This window comes from Suncus etruscus, chromosome 3, assembly GCF_024139225.1.
Source record: "Suncus etruscus isolate mSunEtr1 chromosome 3, mSunEtr1.pri.cur, whole genome shotgun sequence".
Lineage (NCBI taxonomy): Eukaryota > Metazoa > Chordata > Mammalia > Eulipotyphla > Soricidae > Suncus > Suncus etruscus.
The window spans coordinates 131,267,445-131,273,444 of NC_064850.1; the positions used below are offsets into that span (position 1 = coordinate 131,267,445).

Here is a 6,000-nt window from a genome sequence, read left to right on the forward strand (position 1 = left end):
TAAATTGCCCCCCCCCAAAATCAGAATCATAAACTTTTAACTCTCCACCATTTTACCATGAAGATCATGGTTGCATGATTTTTAAAACCTTCAGCCTTTTTAGCATCTTCACTGAAAACCATCTTTTCTAGCTAATGGTGCGCCTTGCTATTTTTGGTTAACTAGTTCTGGATCAGAAAATTTGATTCTCCATTGGCTACATGGCACACTACATTTTCCAATGCCTCAGATATGTCTAAAATCATAAATAAATTCTCACAGTATAACAGGTGAAAATTACTACTTTTTTTTTTAACAGAGGCAGAAGTGGTTGCCTAGAATGGACTGTGACTCATCCTACTCTCTGAACCTTTTTAATGAACCATTCACAAGCAACCTGCCCTGGTATTCAGTTCCACAAAATTAAGTTCCTTCTCTAGTTTGTATTTTATTGGGTGGAAGAAAACATGCTAACTTCAGAGTGAGGAGAGCTGGTGATTTGGATTTTGGGAGAGCCTGAAGAATATGTGTGGCTATTTGTCCTGGAAATGAGAATAAACAAAGAGGCATAGAGAAGAGAGATGATGCTGAGCTTTAGGGTTCAGGAGATGGCAGGAAATAGGCAGAACTATCTACTGAAAACTTTTAGGTTATTTAGACAGTCTTTTGAGAACATCTCTTTAAATTCAACCACTGTGACCTTTAATTGGTGAAGGATCCCTTGATGCTGCCAATAATAACACCAAGTTACTGAGATTCCTTCAGATTGTCACATATCTGTAATAGCACCAGCATCACTTTTCCTTCTAGAGAGCCAACTAGAATGTCTAAATGGGAATCATGTTACATTCACCCTTGTTTCTAAAATTTGAATTGTGAGCAAATCTAAATCAAATAGGAGATTTGTGAAAACAGTGAGATCCCTATTTCGAGATACTCATCTAGAGTCTTTCAGTGATGTTTCTTTTTTTTTTTTTTTTTTTTTTTTTGGTTTTTGGGCCACACCCGGCGATGCTCAGGGGTTACTCCTGGCTGTCTGCTCAGAAATAGCTCCTGGCAGGCATGGGGGACCATATGGGACACCGGGATTCAAACCAACCACCTTTGGTCCTGAATTAGCTGCTTGCAAGGCAAACACCACTGTGCTATCTCTCTGGGCCCTTTCAGTGATGTTTCAACCATGATACTACATAACAACAATCTCCAGGCCCAAAAGATAGTCCAACTGTAAGGTGCTTGCCTTGCACATGGTCAATGTAGGTTCAATTTCTGGCACCCCATATGACTTCCTGAGCACTGTCAGAAGTAATTCCTGTGTACAGAGCCAGGAGTAATATTTAGGCATCTCCAGGTATGACTCGAAACCCAAAAATGAACCAAAACTAGGAACCTGATAGCACTGTGGTAGGGCATTTGCCTTGCACACAGCTGACCCAGGATGGACCTGGGTTCGATCTCCTGCATCCCATATGGTTCCCTGAGCTAGGAGCAATTTCTGACTGCAAAGCCAGGAGTAACCCCTGAGCGTCACCGAGTGTGACCCACCAAAACAAACAAACCAAAAAGGAACCAAAACTAAAACAAACAAAAAACCAAAATAACTCTCATACTTCTAACATCCCTTTTAAGTTAAGTGTATTCTTACTTATAGTGATAGCACCCATCTCAGAAGTTAAAATGTATTTTTAAAAATGTATATTAGTTTCAGGGGCACCATCTACCATGAACATTTGTCATGGGACTTGACTTAGACCTCAACTGATCAGACATCGACTGTCTAACCCTGAACCCCAGATCCCAACTTTAGAACTGGCACAGTTCCATGCACCAACACCAGGAATCAAATTCCCCCAGAGGGAGGCCCTAATACCATTCTGGCACCAACTTGTTCCAGGGTAGGTTCATATGACACCCCAACAATGAGGAAATAGCAACAATCTGATCTAAGGGCAGGTTGCCCTACCTCACCTCCTAATGGTGAGATGAAATCAGAAGGTCCTCCATCCTAAGATCTGTGGAAAATCCAACATCTCTAATTATAAAAGACTGACTTTGACAACCATGACTGAGCAGAACTTTTCCTGGTACCATAAAGAAACACCGTGGGGGCGGGTTTGAGCAATAGCACAGCAGTAGGGTGTTTGCCTTGCACACGGCTGACCCAGGATGAACCTCGGTTCCCATATGGTCCCCCAAGCCAGGAGCGATTTCTGAGCACATAGCCAGGAGTAACCCTGAGCATCACTGGGTGTGGCCCCAAAACCAAAAAAAAATAAACACCTTGGGGGTTGAAATCTAACATGCCTGGAGTCTTGAGTCAGTCTCATGACAGTATGCTTCAAGGGTGGAGACACTCAGTATCTTTAGACCAAGAGAATTTCCTTTTTTAATTTCCTCAATGTTTACTACATCCGTGCAAAAACAAAACAAAACAAAAAACAAACGAACAAAATTTGCTACATCTGCCCCCTTTTTTCTTCTTTTAATTTTTTTATAGCTTTTAGATAGGGGCTCCTGCCTTTTCTACAGAATCATAGAACATGAATCATCTTGTTAATCCTCATATTTCTATGTCTTTCTGCAAATTGAGATAAGAAAAAAAAAAGTGGATGGGACCCAGGGGCCAAGCGGTCTTAGAAGCATTGAGTGGAAATAAAAAATGGCCAGACCTAAATATCCAAACCAAAGTCAACGACAATAGAATCAAGAGACCCAAACTATAACAAGCTATACACAAAAATGAACCTGTTAAAACTAGCAATCCAGGCGGCTAAGGGTGGAGGTATGGGATGCATGCTGGGAACTTTGGTAAAGGGAGGTCAGCACTGGTGTGGGAATGGCCCTGATTCTGTCACTTTGTGCCTGAAATACAACTGTGAAAGACTTGTAGTTCACTTTGGTCTCAATAAAAATTGTAAAAAAAAATACATTAGTTTATACAGTATACTATATTTACAACATATAGCAGAATTATACATTATGATTATTTATATATTATACTCAAAATGACTATTATTATTGGTCTACTATTCTGACTTTAATAATTGATCCTTGAAATTACATAATGCTTTTTTATACCAGTGTTTTTCATTGTAAACATCAGTCTATAAATGTTTATTAAAAACATGCTGTACAGCAGGCCTAGGGACTGTAAGGATGACTTCCTGCCTGTAACACGTAGTCTTAGTGAAGACAGTAGATTCAATATTGGGACTGAGGGATCAAGGTCTAGGCTCAAAATTTCAGTCTTATATCCTGGGCTCTTCAAAACAGATACCATTTTCTTAAGATTACAAGGCATCATACTTAAAAGACCTCTCTGGAAAAGAATGTGACAGGGAGGCCTTTAACTCCTGGTGTCACTTAATTCTAAACTGCAATTGATTTGACTGGGAAGCGGGAAGGGGAAGGTGAGGCCTGAAAGCCTTTCCGAACTCAGTCAGAACGTGGATCCTTCCATGTTTCTAGCCTTCATTCCAAATGCAGAAAGCTGGGGGGTGGAGGCCCCAGTGACACTATTTTCACAAAATGCAATAAAACATCTCCCCACGTAGACCCAGTTCTACCAGATTAGAGTCTGTTAAATGGACTTTTGATTCCTAATCAAAATTCAGAATTCATATGAAGCCCAGAGTTAGATTTGGGAATTATGGTGGTTTCTTTCATTTTCACAATTCTATCCCTTGGCCACCAGGTCTTAATCCAGAGCACTTCTGAGGGAATCACAGAAGAGTTACGGATGAGCCTGCGGGTCGGTACCTGATGCCCAGAGGACAGCGAAGCCCAGGCAGGGGAGGATGATTCCGCCTCGCTTCGAAGGGTGATTCTGGCCCTCGTGACTGCCCCCTCTTCCACGAAGCCTGCACTACCCCTAGGTCCCCTAGCTCTGCCTTTCTTCATCTCTAGGACGCCACCCCTGGAAACCTCCCGGGATGACTTCCCGCGCGCGCTCCGCACTTGGAGCGCGACGAGACTTCGTTTCCAATGAATGAAACGCAGAAGCCGGGGCTGCCGCTCGCTGCTCGGATCGGGCTGGCGGCCGGGAGCAGCAGCTTCTGACCAGCAGCGGCCACCACGAGGGCTGTCATCGCGAGGTGCGGACCCCGAGCTCAACTTCCAGTACAACTCAGAACTAAGGCGCGGTGACCCCGGCATGCCTATCCCTTGCGCTCTAAGAGCAGCTGACCTCGAACCTCGGGGATCGCCAGCTCTGGGGGTCTCCAAGCTCTCCATGGCAAGAGGGATTTGGTGCTGCTTGCGCCCAAAGGGCTCTCCCAGAAAGCCCAACACGAAAAGCCCCGCTAGGAGTGGTCCATTAGATTTTTCTTTTTAACCGCTTCTATCGCCTGGCATGTGCCTAGATTCTCCAGCTTCAACCTCTGGCCAGAGGATGCTCACCCTGCGGTGTGACTAGGAGAAGGGTGAGGGGGACTGGGGTGAAAGAAGAGGAGTGGGTAGCACTGACTCTCGACAAGAGCCCCCAGCTGCTTTGCCCTGCTGTCTCTAGCACCCCCCACTCATCAAGACCCCCCCCCCCAATCTCTTGTCCACCCGTCTCTCACCCGACCTCCGACTTCAGCATCCTCAGACCCCGGAGCACGGAGTCAGAGCCACAGTCCACTTTTAGGCACGGACTGCAACGCGCAGATGGAGGCAGCAGCTCGCGCCGTCCCTGGAGGCCTCTAAGTAGGGGCCACCGCCTGCAAGGTCTCACGCCCGCTCCCCGCTCCCGGGGCGACCATTTGTGAGCTGCTCGCAAGGGGAAGGGATGCTGGTAGCGAGCACTGGAGAGAGAGCCCGCGCGCGCTCTTCTCCGCCGAGACCTCCGGACGCAGCCGGACCGGGGACCGCGCGGGGCCTCGGGCGAGAGCAGAGCGCGCCGCTGGGGCACAGCCTGGCATCTCGGAAAAGGCTGCTCGGCGGGCACAGCGGAGAGGGTGGAGGAGTGCGGGGCGGAGGAGGAGTGCTGGAGCCGAGAGGAATGACGTCCTCGGAGCCTCGGGCTCGCGGGGACCGAAGATGCGTGCGCTGGCCCGGCCCCGCGCGCTCGCAAGGGGGGTTCGCACTGGCGCTGCGGCTTCCGAGCGGCGCGCATGGGGCGGTCCCCTCCGGCATCCAGGAGGTGCAGACCTGTCACCTCAAGACACCTCGTCCAGGGCTGCCCGTCCGGGGACCCTGCCCATTCCGGGCCAGCCTCGCCCCCTTCCTCGCTCCCTCCCTGCTTCCTCGACCTCGAGCCAAGGGCAGGCGCCCGCACCCCAGTTTTCTGCCCACTCGGCGCGCTGGCTTCCCGGCCTGCGCGCGGCCGCGGAGAGGGACGGGACGGTGGCCGGGAAAGGTGCTCACCTGGCTGGCTCGGAGCCTTCTTTTCAGTCCCTCCCGGAGCCGGTTCGCAGCCCTTTCGGCTCAGCCCTCCTTGGGAAAAGTAGCGCAAGGACAGAGGCAAGGGAGGGAGGCTCGCGGGTTCCCGCACAGCGGCTTTCCTCTTCGGGCTCTCCCGGGTCCAAAGGCGGGATCGGCGGCGGAAAAGAGCACCCCGAGGCTGCAGCGGCCGCCAGACCAGGGCTCCTCCCGCAGCAGGAGCCGCGGCACCTCCAAGTTGCCACCTGCAGCGCGCGCCGGGCGCCTGTGACCGCCCGAGCCGCTCAGCCCGCGCCGACCCGCCCTTGCCCGCAGCTCGTTGGCTGCGCTCGGCGCGCGGGCGGTCCCGGCGCTCGGACCCGCCCTCGACCCCGCCTCGGATGCTGCCTGTCACTCGCAGCCCCGCTCTCCGGCCAGGGCTCCCCTGCTCTCTGGCCAAAAGGGACCCGGGAGTACCCCGGGTTTTGCCAGCGGGGGAAGGAGCTGGAACACGCACGCACCGCCACGCGCCGTCCGCTGGGCTGGGGATTCGAAGGAAGCGCCTGGAAACGAGGAATGACCTTCGCCTGTTCCAGAGAGCAGTGGCGTAACAGAGCAGCGAAGCGAACCCAGAAAAATGGGCTGGGAACTGTTTTGTCCTAAACGTCAAACAAGTCCACT

The 6,000-nt window shown here is 50.5% G+C and overlaps 1 protein-coding gene across 1 annotated transcript in view; it reads right to left on the minus strand.

Annotated features, from left to right (window-relative positions):
* Positions 1–5,617, minus strand: part of EPB41L3 (erythrocyte membrane protein band 4.1 like 3) — a 232,394-nt gene extending 226,777 nt beyond the window's left edge. The window contains exon 1 of the mRNA XM_049769956.1: positions 5,326–5,617. The gene's annotated coding sequence lies outside the window, so the exon portion shown is untranslated. The remainder of the gene's footprint in view (positions 1–5,325) is intronic.
* Positions 5,618–6,000: the final 383 nt, after the last annotated feature.